This window comes from Erpetoichthys calabaricus, assembly GCF_900747795.2.
Source record: "Erpetoichthys calabaricus chromosome 1 unlocalized genomic scaffold, fErpCal1.3 SUPER_1_unloc_27, whole genome shotgun sequence".
In the NCBI taxonomy this organism is placed as follows: Eukaryota; Metazoa; Chordata; class Cladistia; order Polypteriformes; family Polypteridae; genus Erpetoichthys; species Erpetoichthys calabaricus.
The window spans coordinates 815,975-832,655 of NW_026261593.1; the positions used below are offsets into that span (position 1 = coordinate 815,975).

Below are 16,681 nucleotides of genomic sequence, written 5' to 3' on the forward strand. Positions count from 1 at the left end.
TTAGAAAATGTAGTAACTATGGTTTCCTTGCTTCATAAATTTCCTTTTTATAAGTGAAAAGTTCAGAATGTCAGGCCCTCTGTTACATCTTTCTGTATGGACATTAATATGCTAGAAATAGCTTTTAAAAACGGAAAACACACTAAAATAATTAAAACATGTAAGATTCTGATCTGCTTCATTAAAAATGTATAATGCTATTATCTGCATCTCGCTTTCTTGTAATAACTTAACTGTTGCTACTCTTGTATTTAATGTAGCCTTCATTATTATATATTTGTTAACTTTATTATGGATATACTCTTGTATTGATGTAATCGGATATGAACATAATAAAAAATACTGATGGTTTTGGAGGGCACACTTTACACCGGTCGAGTGTCAGTCGTACACTCCTAATTCTATTACGAATTCGACACCTCGATTATATTGTTTTGCTTAATTATTAGCTTGCCGTTTGCTCTTTAAGATAAAAAATGTGAACAAATGTTAAAAGAAACACACCACCAAATGCTGATAGGGTGTTACGAAAAAAATACATCCATTAACCCAAATACGGAAAATGCTGTAACTTTCACATTTAAACCACGAGATTACAAATGTCATATTGCAGCTAAAAATGAAAATCCTTATTGCCTTTTTCATCAATACGAAGTACTTACAAAAAGCATATACATATCCATTATAAAGTTCACAGACATGTGTCGCATTTCATTTCACTCCCTCTTCATTTGAATGGAGTTAAAATATTCTTCCAAGAAGTTATAAAATTGAAAAGTTGCCATCTTTTCCAGTAAGAAGTTCACTTACAGATGGAGATAAACGGCAACACAAAAATGACTCGCAAGTACAATTTAAACCTGACGTGTGTTGTAAAACATGAGGCATACGTAGAACAAATCAGGCACCATCGTGAAATGAATTTTATTTAAAAAGAGAGCGCATACGTGAGACAAATCAGATGTGGACTCATGTCACAAAGTAAAAAAACGCAGATCGGGCAGGGTCGTAATAGTAAATCTCTGCGCATGTGTGCGCACGCACGCGTGGGTCGGGTTGTCTTTGTGCGCATGCGCCTGTAAATCAGGCAGGCACCGCAGATCGGGTAGTGACATGTCCTATTAGTCAACCAGGCCCACAATCTTCTTTGGGTGAAAAAGTAAAAGCAGTGGCCCTCCTACATCAGCGTGGTGTTCCAACGTGCTCGAATCTTGCGGTTCCCATAGGCAGGGCTAGTGCTTGGAGCACAGATAAAACAAAATAGATAATTTTTTTTTTTTTTTTTTGTGGGTAACTGATGTTTTATACTATATGAAATTTAAAAAAAAATCTAACTCTCACTTAGAGGATCTGTGCAGAACTTTTTACAAACGTGGCAGGATCTAATCAATAACACTTCAGAATAAGCTCTTAAAGCACTGAGGAAGCAGATTCTCTCCAGTTTTCTTTTTCTTCTCCATTTATCTGTATTCACTTATTAATTCATCTATTTACTTATTTTTACTAGCTCTAAGTTTTACTTCTGGCCATGCTGTCTTTGTCAGGGGTCGGGGTTGATTTGTTTTCAATCCTATTTTTGTAAAAATTGATCTATTTGTATGGAATGTTATGTGATTTCAATAAAATAAAAAAATAGATAAAAAAACTCTACTTGTCTAGAAGCTAATAAATACATTCAAGAGACAGTATTATAGATTCCTACCTGATACCACGTTTCTTGGTGTGGAGTCTAGTGCTGGGTGGTATACCGGTTCATACCGAAAACCGATTTTTATTTTTGTTATGATATGGATTTTCTTATACCGCAACACCGGTTTAAATTGCTGAACGACGTTCGGAACATGACGCAGCGGGAAACTGTTCAAGTGGGGACCTTTTTCACTGCTACACCGCTAACCACAGAGGTGTTGCACGGGGGCTCTTTTTTAATCAAACCTGGATTAATACTTGTGTGCACATTAAAATGTTTTTTTGTACAATGTACAATTCTCATAACAGTGGAATAGGTTATTCTTAGCCAGTCTACTGCAGTAATTGCAGTGGAAAATGTGGTTAACATCCACTCATGCATAGGAAAAAAATACTGTCCAATACCGTGAAACCGGGATAATTTAGAAAAATACCGTGATGTAGAATTTTGGTCATACCGCTCACCCCTAGTGGAGTCTAGTCTACGTAAAGTGATGAGCATATTTGTCTTAAGGCAGCACGTGTATTGTAACAGTGCAGCTTCTCTTCTACCCAATGTCGATCATGTCAGAGAGGCTGAGATACACCTCATGTTAATTTTAACAAAGCCAATGGTCTTCACAACAGTACAGCATGTGCGCAAGACCCTCCTCATTAAACGTTTTTAGTAGTCAATGATTTTCAGATCTGTAGCCGATACGTATTGTTGATTTCCAAAATCCAATGCAAGTAAAAGTGTGTGCTGCGGAACTCATTACAAATGTCTTCAAAACAGCATCAGTGCCATCAACAGTACAGTGACGTGCGGTGAGGTTCATGGCTGGTGAAGCACTGACTCCTTCAGAGTGAGATTTACAAATGTATTAACCCAAAAGAGTAGTCCATAATGTACATTAACTACTGGTTATGTTTCTTATCTCATCAGCACTCTTTACTCACACATATCACACATATAAGGAACATATTTGGCTAAGATGGAACGTGACATTTATAGCGACGAGAGAGCAGAGAGACCACATTTGCTCCTCACCCTCCATGTGTTCTAAATTTGCCTTTGAAGTTCCACAATCCATACAAATGAACGTATAGAGTGTACAAAAAAAAGGATTTCAATTGTGTCCTTAATTGAAATAGTCTGTTGTTTTTAAAAGCTTTTAACTCTGATGCTTTCAATTTTACTAGAGACTATTCAACAAAAAGGACAACAAGAAAAATAAAATAATGTATTATTTAAGGTTAAAACTGAGTTTTTAAATATTGGATTTTTTTTTCTTAGTCTGATCCTATTTTTATTTTTATAAAATTGAAAACCGTTTATGGTCTTACCTTTATTTGTACATGAAGTCCATGCGCCTAACCTTCTCCACAAAAATCTCCGTCACTTTCTTGTAAAAGTCCTCCTTATTTTCCTTTAGTTTTAAAAGTCTTAATCTTCCATTTTGGCAGTCAGTCGGACTGCGTAGAAGAACAGCAGCAACGAGCACCTGTTCAGGACGGCACGGTACTGTCTGCTCACCTTGTGCCTTTTCACTGCGGTTTTATGTCCGATCAGCAAAACAAAAATTTAACGCAGTGCTGTTTACGTCAAATGCTGTTACCGTTATCTGTGGACAGTATAAACTTGTGCGCAAATTTAACAAATATAATGTTAACATACACTGGATTTTCTCATTACAGTATTCAACTTAACTTTTACAAGATAACACCCAGACTTTATCAAAATATAACGATATGATCTATTTAATAGACAATACCACGACATTGAGAAATGCGACGTGATGTCATGCGGAAATTAGCAGGGCCTCTTCTAGAAAAGTACCCAAATTGTAAGTATACTCTGACATACAGAATTTGACCTTGAAGAGGGATTTTAAAAAGGTTCCTGTTACAATCATCTAAAATATAGATATCCGCACAGCGCAGCCAGGTCTTCTGAGGTCGGAACTCCTCCCATCATCCTTCAGGCACCCGCAGTCGTACCTAAGATACCTGGGGAGGTCATCCTCCATGTTCGCCCCACTTTTTGAGTTATCGTTTGGGAGTGAATACATTGTTAACGTCACACACTCTCTGTACTGAAATGATGTCACGAAAACAATTACAACACAGTCCACACAAACTCACAGAGTCAATGATTTTTTCATCTAATAATTATTGTCAGTATCACAAAAATTACAGAATTGTTAAGAAGATCAAAAGTCTGCTACAGTCAGTTCAATAAACTGTCCCTTTAAAATGTTTTCATTTACAGAATAAGAAGCAGAATCTCAATGGAACTCGTGAGTAGTGATGAATATTATGCGACCCTGAGGAATTATAAAGCATAATAACAGGGACGAGTAAAAATTACAACTTTCAAAAATGAACACTGTAAATGTTAGCAATGCACTATATTATTTAAGAGGTAAGTATGTGCATTTCCAAATTGATTTAAAAATTAAGCAAGCCATCTGTTACACTAAACAGTAACTTTAAACAATACTTCAATGAAGCGCTCATCTATAACAATGAAGGTTCACACTGTCATGTTGGATGGTTGGAAGGCGCTGCTTGGCTGAAACAATTGATTGTGATTTGTCCTTAAAGGGAAGTGCCGTACAGCGATCAGAAATTAAAACACACATTTAAGCATACTGGTCAGTAGTTTATGTTACGTTTATCTAAAAAATAAATTCAATATGACTGTCAGAAAGTCCTTTGTCAGGTTAAATTGCGACCTCTAATGGCAGAATTTTAGAAACACTTCTAGAACTTTTCTTTCACATATTTCCGGAAAGCCAAGCAAAATGACACCTTTTATTGGCTAACTAAAAAGATTACAATATGCAAGGTTTCGAGGCAACTCGGGCCCCTTCTTCAGGCAAGATGTAATCTGCCTGAAGAAGGGGCCTGAGTTGCCTCAAAAGCTTGCATATTGTAATCTTTTTAGTTAGCCAATAAAAGGTGTCATTTTGCTTGGCTTTTCTCTACATTCATAATGGCTAACACGGTACAACACCCTAGTACTACACACATTTCCGGGTGATAGTTCAGGCTTTATACGTCATTCATTCCTTTGTTTACTTCCTGCATATTGTGAGAATAGTTTGTCCTTTGCTGATATCACTTGAGCCATTAATGCTGTGCATACTTGCGGAAAAGTAAGTCTATTATAGATAATTTGATATAAAGAGGTTCAAATGTTTGTTAAACTTACACATGCAGAGTATTTAAAAGGTGTATTTGTATGTAATGTTGTGACTTAGTGTATGTATTTAATTTTGTTTACAAACCACAGCAACATGAATTAATGTACTTTCTAAATTCAGATTACATTTGAAGATATTTACTTACTTCGATATTTGGAAAGGAGAGTTTACAAAAGCAAAGTTGTACCACTGTGGAGTTAATAGCGGCACCTCCCGTGGCCAGACATCTGATCGTGTCTACTGTCGTTTGCATTTTATCTCACCCATATTTCTTACTCCAACCTGTTGTACTGAGGCCAGCCCTCATTTCTAATGACATCAGTGTCTCCATCTACTCAGATACAAAATTTAATACATTTTACAGTGAAACTCGTAATATGTGTAATATATAATGTAAAATAAAATAATACATCTTTGACCTAAAGTATCAGACAAACAACAGTGGGCCAAAAAAGTATTTAGTCAGCCACCAAATGTGCAAGTTCTCCCACTTAAAAAGATGAGAGAGGCCTGTAATTTTCATCATAGGTATACCTCAACTATGAGAGACAAAATGAGAAAAAAAAATCCAGAAAATCACATTGTCTGATTTTTGAAGAATTTATTTGCAAATTATGGTGGAAAAAAAGTATTTGGTCAATAACAAAAGTTTATCTCAATACTTCGTTATACAGCCTTTGTTGGCAATGACAGAGGTCAAACGTTTTCTGTAAGTCTTCACAAGGTTTTGACACACTGTTGCTGGAATTTTGGCCCATTCCTCCGTGCAGATCTCCTCTAGAGCAGTGATGTTTTGGGGCTGTCGCTGGGCAACACGGACTTTCAACTTCATCCAAACATTTTCTATGGGGTTGAGATCTGGAGACTGGCTAGGCCACTCCAGGACCTTGAAATGCTTCTTACAAAGCCACTCCTTTGTTACCTGGGCGGTGTGTTTGGGATCATTGTCATGCTGAAAGACCCAGCCACGTTTCATCTTCAATGCCCTTGCTGATGGAAGGAGGTTTTCTTTCAAAATCTGACGATACATGGCCCCATTCATTCTTTCCTTTACACGGATCAGTCGTCCTGGTCCCTTTGCAGAAAAACTGCCCCAAAGCATGATGTTTCCACCCCCATGCTTTACAGTAGGTATGGTGTTCTTTGGATGCAACTCAGCATTCTCTCTCCTCCAAACACGACGAGTAGAGTTTTTACCAAAAAGTCCTATTTTGGTTTCATCTGACCATATGACATTCTCCCAATCCTCTTCTGGATCATCCGAATGCTCTCTAGCAAACTTCAGACGGGCCTGCACATGTACTGGCTTAAGCAGGGGAACTGCAGGATTTGAGTCCCTGGTGGTGTAGTGTGTTACTGATGGTAGCCTTTGTTACTTTGGTCCCAGCTCTCTGCAGGTCATTCACTAGGTCCCCCCGTGTGGTTCTGGGATTTTTGCTCACCGTTCTTGTGATCATTTTGACCCCACAGGGTGAGACCTTGCGTGGAGCTCCAGATCGAGGGAGATTATCAGTGGTCTTGTATGTCTTCCATTTTCTAATAATTGCTCCCACAGTTGATTTCTTCACACCAAGCTGCTTACCTATTCCAGATTCAGTCTTCCCAGCCTGGTGCAGGTCTACAATTTTGTTTCTTTGACAGCTCTTTGGTCTTGGCCATAGTGGAGTTTGGAGTGTGACTGTTTGAGGTTGTGGACAGGTGTCTTTTATATTGATAACGAGCTCAAACAGGTGCCATTAATACAGGTAACGAGTGGAGGACAGAGGAGCCTCTTACAGAAGAAGTTACAGGTCTGTGAGAGCCAGAAATCTTGCTTGTTTGTAGGTGACCAAATACTTATTTTCCACCATAATTTGCAAATAAATTCTTTAAAAATCAGACAATGTGATTTTCTGGATTTTTTTTCTCATTTTGTCTCTCATAGTTGAGGTATACCTATGATGAAAATTACAGGTCTCTCTCATCTTTTTAAGTGGGAGAACTTGCACAATTGGTGGCTGACTAAATACTTTTTGCCCCACTGTAAATTACTGCAAACCAATAACGAATTGTGGGGAACAGCCTGGACACAGACAGGTAGACATGATGGTTTCACCACACACACGTGTATTATGTATATTTACAGTTGTCCAAGTGCACAAATCCAGTGCCGCAGCACCAATCACCCCTGAAGTCCTTGGCCACACAACACAATGCCTTCAGTCTCTGGTCCGCCTCCACTCCTCTCCTCTGAGCGCCGTAATATTTCCACCCGACTCTTGCCAATGACTGGAGGGAGGCGGCTCCTTTTATACACCCCGGATGGACTCCAGGTGCTTCCCGAGGAGTCTCACAACCCTGTGTGGCGGAAGCTCTGGCTGTGTACCTGGAAGTCCTCCGGGTGTCCCCAATCCTCTTCCTCCCAGCACTTCCAGGTGTGGCGGAAGTGCTGCTGTCCAGGGCTCCCAAGGCATTGGGGCGCCCCCTGGCGGTGACCACGGGCCCCTACAGGATTGAGCTTCCAAGCTCTGTACCCATGGCCCCCAATAGAACCAGGGCGGTCGCCCCCTCGTGGTCTGGAGGAGGCATGAGCCCTCCTCCTGTCTTCCTGGGCATCCTGGCCGGGCATGAACCCCCGCCGGGTACCACAGAATATTGGTTGCCAGCAACTAGCTGAATTGTCACTTCAGTCTGTCAGTGAACTCAACCGAAGCGTGTAATATCAATACAAATTAGAAAATATCATTAGAGGGTTAAATATCAAATGTTTGGTAGCTTTGTAACAAAGTGCTGTACGGCACTATATGGCTTTGAACTGCACATGTCTGCTTAGTGCTTCAAACCACGAGGTGCTAATTTCTACTGCTCTTGTCCACTTGGCATTTCAAGCCCTTATCCATCAAGCTTCATTTGAACTATGCATGATGGAAATGTCAGGCGAAATGAATGTTTATAGGTCATCGATACATTTTAAATGATTGTCCCTTAATAATACTTGAGGTGAAGAAACACAACTCTAAATTATACCTCTTATAAATGCTGACTGGTAGAATGCTTAATACTGCAAAGAAGAGCTTTAGTATTACGGGTCACAACTCCTCCCTCACTTTAATGCTCTCTTCTCATAAATACCCCCCCACCCCTTTGCCTCTTTTCATTGATTTGTAAAGATTTATCAAAAGTAAATGCCTCTTGTTTCACATGAGTAACAAATCAAAACTTTTGACCGATCAACTTCAATTGTTGCTGTGGCTAATCATTGCAGGTTGATGGGTTTAAATGATTAAATATTAAAGTAATCACTTTGAATTTGTTCTTTCATTGATTGATTGGGGGGTATGGTACACGGTAATTGTGTTGGTGACTGGTATTGTGCTCCTGTAACAGGAAGATTGGTTAGGAATAGTACAGACAGGAGAACATCATTTTTATTTAAGGAAATGTTTTGTTATTATACTGTGCTGTGACTAAGATGACTTTTATCGCCTATTCGGACCTCGAAGATGAGTTCACGAGGGAGGGATGTTACTGGTAAAGGCAGATGCTTTTAAAGTATGTCCAGATGTGTTAATCTGCACTGCTCTTTAGCTTTAGCACTCAAGTGGACCTTTAATGTCAACCTCCATAAAACTTGCCGGGTTTTCTTTTCACCACAAGTCATGTAAAGTGATGTCCAGGTGCTGTTTCGTGTTGAATGACAGCTGTATTTAGTTGTGCAGCACGTTCTTTTAGTCACATTACACTTTACAACCACAGTACAGTATTTCAACTACAGAGTTTGGATCAGTGAATACTAACAGCGCTCACCTGTCTGTGTGCCAGTGACTGATCTACGCCGTGTCTCTCAGCCTCTCTGATGTGCTCTGGGTGGACATCTTTGAAATTTGTGGTGTAGCAGAGTGAATTCAAACTGACCTGCCACAGTACTTCAAATATTATATCAGTTAGAGAATCTGAGTTGATATGCTAGCTTTTTATGGGTCCCGGCACATAAAGGAGTCAAAGGAAACAAAATTGTTGATGATTTGGAAATAAAACCAACTAAACATCTTATATTATTGAATTAGAATTAACATTCAGTAAATCCTAAATTAACAGTCTGACACGACTGAAAATCGAAGAGATGTGGCAAACCATGTGGGACACTGACAGTAAGGGAAGGCATATGTACAGAGTAGAAAGCAGAGTGAGATTAATAGGAAAAGGGGGCAGAACAAGAAGAGAAGAAACGATATTACCACGCATCGGGATTGGGCATATTAGGTTTAATTATACACAATTTATGACAAGGCAGCACCAGTCTGGAGTGTGTAGATCACATAATCAGCTAGAGACTGTAGACCGTGTATTATTAGGGCACGTGGCATGTAAATTACATCAAGTTCAACATTTTAAATCTCTAGGAATGGGTAAATTAACATTACAACAATTATTAAAGTATAACGATTAGTGTAAATTGATTCATAGATTCATATCTATACATATAAAGGAGAGTTGGGATCCATGTGGCTGTGTTTGTGGAGAGACGGAGAGTTAAGGCGGGTGTTGGAGTCACGTGATCATCTGACCTCCCATTCCCTTCATTTCATTCACTTCATTTCGCTCTGAGCTGAGCTCCGCAGCTGACGCGGTCATGCCGTTCTTTTTCCATAGTGTTTAGTCCTTTCTCTTTTACTGTTTAGTAGACGCGGTGCTTACTGAATAGTATTTTTTCCTTTAGTGTTTTTAACTTAGTGTTTCTTAGTGTTTAGTAGATGCGGTGTGCGAAAGGAGAGTTGGGATCCGAGAGACTATGTTTGTGGAGGGATGGAGAGTTAAGGCAGGTGGGGGAGTCACGTGATCATCTCCCCTCCCATTCACCTCATTTCATTCACTTCATTTCGCTCCGAGCTGAGCTCCACAGCTGACGCGGTTAGTCCTTTCTCCTTTACTGATTTACTGTTTAATAGACGCGGTACTTACTGAATAGTATTTTTTCCTTTAGTGTTTCTTAGTGTTTAGTAGACACGGTGTGCCGGTGTTCCCGGCGGTGTTGCGGTTTAGTGTTACTTTCTACTTCGTTTTTGTACTTTAGTGTTTAATAATAAATAATAATAATTCATTACATTTATATAGCGCTTTTCTCAGTACTCAAAGCGCTAAAATAGTGAGTGATACTTAGCTGATCACAGTGTAGAAGCAGCACAGCACACAGAGCCAGCCTTAGGGCGAAGCAAAAGAAGCAACCGATTCGGGCCTACTGTGTCCAAGGGTTTTTTTTTTTTTCCTGTGATGCGAGGCTGCTGTGGAGGGCCCAATGGAGCAAAAGACTCCAACCTCTATTACTAATTTTTTTATATATATAGTTCATAGGCATCATATTCCATCACCTAATTACTCCACGTGGACATCTCCACTCGGCACTCCAATCTTCATTACGCTTCACTCAGGCCCGCGCGCCTGTTGCCACCTTCACGGCTGGGAAATCATCCAAAAATGATGGTTGTAGAGGCCGGGAAAATGCATTTCTGCAGCTCACAATGCAGGAAATCGCTTGGCGGCCGGGGCTCTACCCCGGACCCCGTAGCTGCAGGGGTCAGGCCCCTTACGGGACCCTCAGTATCTGTTTGCTTCGGGCCCAAAATTGTCTAGGGCCGGCTCTGCAGCACAATGGAGCCGGTAGGACAGGCGGGTGTGGTAGCGTAGGTGAGCGGCGATAGCAAGCAGCAGAAAGCACAGCAGGAGGAGGAAGCAGGATTTGGAGGTTCCAATACACAGCCATAAACAGCAATGTTTGGTAATTTCAGGCGTGATCGCCCCGGAACCATAAGCCAGGTTAGTATGAACATCAGATCAGTTCCCGGTCGTAGAGTACTATAAGATGAAACGGGAGCAGATCAGCAGAGCGAATATAATCACGGAGACGGATCATCCCGAGGTGCTAGACCGCCAGGTACAAAGAAATGTTCGTAGGTCTCGTCCCGTGATCCACAGACTCAGCTGTTCCCAGTAAAGTGGAGTCCATAAAATCTGTAAATATTAAGCCAAACCCATGCAATTCGAGTCAGCTGTATCCACGAACTATACGTACAATAAAGGAAATAAAACAAGCGTAAGAAAGTGCATATATATACATACATACATATATACATACACATATATATATATATATATATCCATCCATCCTCTTCCGCTTATCCGAGGTTGGGTCGCGGGGGCAGCAGCTTGAGCAGAGATGCCCAGACTTCCCTCTCCCCGGCCACTTCTAGCTCTTCCGGGAGAATCCCAAGGCGTTCCCAGGCCAGCCGAGAGACATAGTCCCTCCAGCGTGTCCTGGGTCTTCCCCGGGGCCTCCTCCCGGTTAGACATGCCCGGAACACCTCACCAGGGAGGCGTCCAGGAAGCATCCTGATCAGATGCCCGAGCCACCTCATCTGACTCCTCTCGATGCGGAGGAGCAGCGGCTGTACTCTGAGCCCCTCCCGGATGACTGAGCTTCTCACCCTGTCTTTAAGGGAAAGCCCAGGCACCCTGTGGAGGAAACTCATTTCAGCCGCTTGTATTCGTGATCTCGTTCTTTCGGTCACTACCCATAGCTCATGACCATAGGTGAGGGTAGGAACATAGATCGACTGGTAAACTGAGATCTTTGCCTTACGGCTCAGCTCCTTTTTCACCACGACAGACCTATGCAGAGCCCGCATCACTGCGGATGCCGCATCGATCCGCCTGTCGATCTCACGCTCCATTCTTCCCTTACACGTGAACAAGACCCCGAGATACTTGAACTCCTCCAATTGGGGCAGGATCTCGCTACAAACCCTGAGAGGGCACTCCACCCTTTTCCAGCTGAGGAACATGGTCTCGGATTTGGAGGTGCTGATTCCCATCCCAGCCTCTTCACACTCTGCTGCGAACCGATCCAGAGAAGCAATGAATGAAGCAAACGGGACAACATCATCTGCAAAAAGCAGTGACCCAATCCTGAGTCCACCAAACCGGACCCCCTCAACACCTTGGCTGCGCCTAGAAATTCTGTCCATAAAAGTTATGAATAGAATCGGTGACAAAGGGCAGCCCTGGCGGAGTCCAACTGTCACTGGAAACGGGTTCGACTTACTGCTGGCAATGCGGACCAAGCTCTGGCACCGATCGTACCGGGACCAAACAGCCCTTATCAGGGGGTCCGGTACCCCATACTCTCGGAGTTCCCCCACAGGATTCCCCGAGGAACATGGTCAAATGCCTTTTCCAAGTCCACAAAACACATGTAGACTGGTTGGGCAAACTCCCATGCACCCTCCAGGACCCTGCTAAGGATGTAGAGCTGGTCCACTGCTCTGCAACCAGGACGAAAACCACACCGTTCCTCCTGAATCCGAGGCTCGACTGTCCGACGGACCCTCCTCTCCAGGACCCCTGAATAGACTTTTCCAGGGAGGCTGAGGAGTGTGATCCCTCTGTAGTTGGAACACACCCTCCGGTCCCCTTTCTTAAAGAGGGGGACCACTACCCCAGTCTGCCAATCCAGAGGCACTGCCCTGATGTCCATGCGATGTTGCAGAGGCATGTCAACCCTACAACATCCAGAGCCTTGAGGAACTCCGAGTGTATCTCATCCACCCCCGGGGCCCTACCACCAAGGAGTTTTTTGACCACCTCGGTGACCTCAGTCACAGAGATGGGGGAGCCCACCTCTGAGTCTCCAGGCTCTGCTTCCTCATTGGAAGGCATGTTAGTGGGATTGAGGAGGTCTTCGAAGTACTCCCCCCACCGACCCACAACGTCCCGAGTCGAGGTCAGCAGCGCACCATCACCACCATATACAGTGTTGACACTGCACTGCTTCCCCCTCCTGAGACGCCGGATAGTGGACCAGAATCTCCTCGAAGCCGTCTGAAAGTAGTTCTCCATGGCCTCCCTAAACTCTTCCCACGCCCGAGTTTTTGCCTCAGCAACCACCAAATCTGTATTCCGCTTGGCCTGCCGGTACCTATCAGCTGCCTCCAGAGTCCCACAGGACAAAAGGGTCCTGTAGGACTCCTACTTCAGCTTGACGGCATCTCTCACCGCCGGTGTCCAGCAACGGGTTCGGGGATTGCCGCCATGACAGGCACCGACCACCTTACGGCCACAGCTCTGGTCAGCCGCCTCAACAATAGAGGCACGGAACATGGCCCATTCGGACTCAATGTCCCCCACCTCCCTCGGGATGTGGTCGAACTTCTGCCGGAGGTGGGAGTTGAAGCTACTTCTGACAGGAGGCTCTGCCAGACGTTCCCAGCAGACCCTCACAACACGTTTGGGCCTACCAGGCCTGACTGGCATCCTCCCCCACGATCGAAGCCAACTCACCACCAGGTGGTGATCAGTTGACAGCTCCGCCCCTCTCTTCACCCGAGTGTCCAAGACATGTGACCACAAGTCTGGAGACATGACCATAAAGTCGATCATCGAACTGAGGCCTAGGGTGTCCTGGTGCCAAGTGAACATATGAACACCCCTATGCTTGAACATGGTGTTTGTTATGGACAATCCGTGACGAGCACAGAAGTCCAGTAACAAAACACCGCTCGGGTTCAGATCGGGGGGGCCATTCCTCCCAATCACGCCCTTCCAAGTCTCACTGTCATTGCACACGTGAGCATTGAAGTCTCCCAGCAGTACGAGGGAGTCCCCAGAAGGTATGCCCTCTAGCACCCCCTCCATGGACTCCAAAAAGGGTGGGTACTCCGAACTGCTGTTCGGTGCATACGCACAAACAGCAGTTAGGACCCGTCCCCCCACCCGAAGGCTGAGGGAGGCTACCCTCTCATCCACCGGGTAAACCCCAATGTACAGGCTCCAAGTCGGGGGGCAATAAGTATGCCCACACCCGCTCGGCGCCTCTCACCGGGGGGCTACTCCAGAGTGGTAGAGAGTCCAGCCCCTTTCAAGGAGATTGGTTGCAGAGTCCAAGCTGTGCGCCGAGGTGAGCCCGACTATATCTAGCCGGAACCTCTCGACCTCACGCACAAGCTCAGGCACCTTCCCCTTCGGAGTGGTGACATTCCACATCCCAAGAGCCAGCTTCTGTAGCCGAGGATCGGACCGCCAAGGTCCCCACCTTCAGCCACTACCCAACTCACACTGCACCCGACCTCCTTGGCCCCTCCCATAGGTGGTGAGCCCATGGGAAGGGGGACCCACGTTGCCTCTTTGGGCTGTGCCCGGCCGAGCCCCCATGGGTGCTCGCCATCGAGCCCCACCTCCAGGCCTGGCTCCAGAGGGGGGCCCCGGTGACCCGCGTCTGGGCGAGTTAAAACGCTGTCCAAATTTTGTATTCATCACGGAGGTTTTGTTGAACCGCACTTTGTCTCATCCCTCACCTAGGACCAGTTTGCCTTGGGTGGCCCTACCAGGGGCATAAAACCCAGGACAACAGAGCTCCTAGGATCACTGGGACACGCAAACCCCTCCACCACGATAAGGTGGCAGTTCAAGGAGGGGATACATATACATACATATATATATATATACACACACACACACAAACACACACACACACACACACACACACACACATATATATACATACACATATACATCTATACTAATAAAAGGCAAAGCCCTCACTAACTCACTCATCACTAATTCTCCAACTTCCCGTGTAGGTAGAAGGCTGAAATTTGTCAGGCTCATTCCTTACAGCATACTTACAAAAGTTAAGCAGGCTTCATTTCGAAATTCTACACGTAATGGTCATAATGGTCGACAATGTCTGCCATGTTAAACTTTCTTATTTATGGCCCATCTTCATGAAATTTGGTAGGCGGTTTCCCTGCGCTAACCAAAACCGATGTACGTACTTATTTCGGTAGTATGACACCACTGTCGGCTGCCATATTGAACTTTCCAACGGTCTTTGTTACTTAATGGGCCCATCTTCAAGAAATTTGGTACGTGGGTTCCCAACGCTAACTGAATCCTACTTACGTACATATATACGTCCATAGCCTGCAGCTCGGTCCACACTCTGAATCCTCTAGGCACTCCTGAGCATAATCTAATTTTGAAGGTTGGGGCACCAATAATGTTACTGAGAAACTTACAGCTACCAAAACTTTGTAATGTCACGAGACTTCAGGTCACATGCCTGCAAAAGAACCTAATTGAGGCAACTATTTTTACTGGCGGTGGCTCAGGGGAGAGAGTTTTTATTCCTCGCATCCCCGTTATACCCTCTGATCTCCCATTTCAATTCAAACGCCTACAATTTCCAGTAAGGCTCTGCTTCACAATGACAATTAATAAGTCTCAGGGACAGACCCTACAAAAGGTTGGCATTGATTTGAGGCAAGATTGCTTTTCACATGGCCAACTATACGTTGTATGCTGAAGAGTAAGCTCAGCGCACAGCTTGGTCATATTACAACCAGAGGGGCGAACTGACAACGTGGTATACAAAGAGATCCTTAACAAATAATTATTGGTATATTTTCCCTCAGTTTATTATTTAAAATTTAAAGCAGTACTTCGCCGCTGCAAAGCGTGGGTATTTTGCTAGTTAAGTTATATAAAAACTGAAAGGTTATTTGAGAGTGCGATGTTTCGCTGAAAAGTCTTCACATTAAGAATTTGAACACAGAGAGACAAACAAAGATAAGTGCTCGGGGTTTGGAGATACCGTTTTATGGATGTGTAAGTTCTCATTCGCTCAATGCAGAGTTACTGCACACGATTTAAGTGAGGGGCGAGCAGCGCGACCTCCAGCCCAGCTCCGAACTTTACTCGAGTGAATATCCCTTTGGTCGCCCGCGTGTCTTTTCTATTCAGTCATCAGTGTGTGTGTCTCCAGTTCATTTCGCGTATTCGAGTTCATTTTGTACTTCACATCGTCCAGTCACACCGTCGCCTGCACCTCCTACTCTACATTTTGATTACTTACCGGGTATTCCTACAGTCCAAGCTCATTTGACAAAGATTAAGGAGAAAGTGATGCAGATTGATTTACAACTTCATATGCCACCTTCAACTGACCAGCAGAAAGCTGGTAAATACATTAATTCAGTAAATAATCACAATTTGAGGAAACAGAGGCCAACAACAGCCAGTGTTAAACATAACATAAAAAAAGCATATCGCTATTCGATAATCGATTTGTGGATTAATTATTAAGTAGGGCTATGATTTACCTCTTCAGTGTTCACTGAGACAATCACAGCACCAGCTTTAGATCTCAATCGGCAAGATCTACGTCCCAAAACAAAGTAAACCCAAGATCATAAAATCAATTTAAAAACCACCACCATCTCAAATGTTTACCTCTCCTGCCCCCTCAGTCAGTCCACACGGTGGATGTCTTTCTCACAGCACAGTAATCACCTCACACACTAAATGCTGCCCTCTTAAGAAATACCAGCACAAGTCTCACCTCCACTCGGCGATGTCACCTGTGTGTCCACCTGCGACCAAACTCCCTAATTATTAAGCTGACCACCATGACCTCCCTCACTAACTGGCTCAAGTGACATACGTGTTGTATCAAAGTCACTCTTCTGAAGTTGTACCCAAAAAATTAAAAACATGTGCATCAATTTAAACAAACAGATTAAGAAAGTCCAGTGATCAGCAATAGTTAGAATTGACTTATTGGAACTTTATTTGTCACAAGGTAGAAGTTACATATATTCTTTAAAAAAAATTAAAAAGGTAAATAAATAAGTAAATAAACATACACACACACTTTGGTCTGAACACACACCAGAATGACTATGAAGCAAGAAAGATAAAAAGAAAGAAAAGTTCTGAATTGGCTGCCACAGTCAGCGTGAGACATTCGCAGACCTATTACTGTTGGCATAAAG

At 43.5% G+C, this 16,681-nt stretch overlaps 3 protein-coding genes across 3 annotated transcripts in view; all 3 read left to right on the plus strand.

Annotated features, from left to right (window-relative positions):
• LOC114643402 (zinc finger protein OZF-like) overlaps positions 1 to 16,681 on the plus strand; it is a 719,868-nt gene that overhangs the window by 686,376 nt on the left and 16,811 nt on the right. The window lies entirely within an intron of this gene.
• LOC114642003 (zinc finger protein OZF) overlaps positions 1 to 16,681 on the plus strand; it is a 1,360,360-nt gene that overhangs the window by 404,557 nt on the left and 939,122 nt on the right. The window lies entirely within an intron of this gene.
• LOC114642002 (zinc finger protein 239-like) overlaps positions 1 to 16,681 on the plus strand; it is a 199,952-nt gene that overhangs the window by 166,555 nt on the left and 16,716 nt on the right. The window lies entirely within an intron of this gene.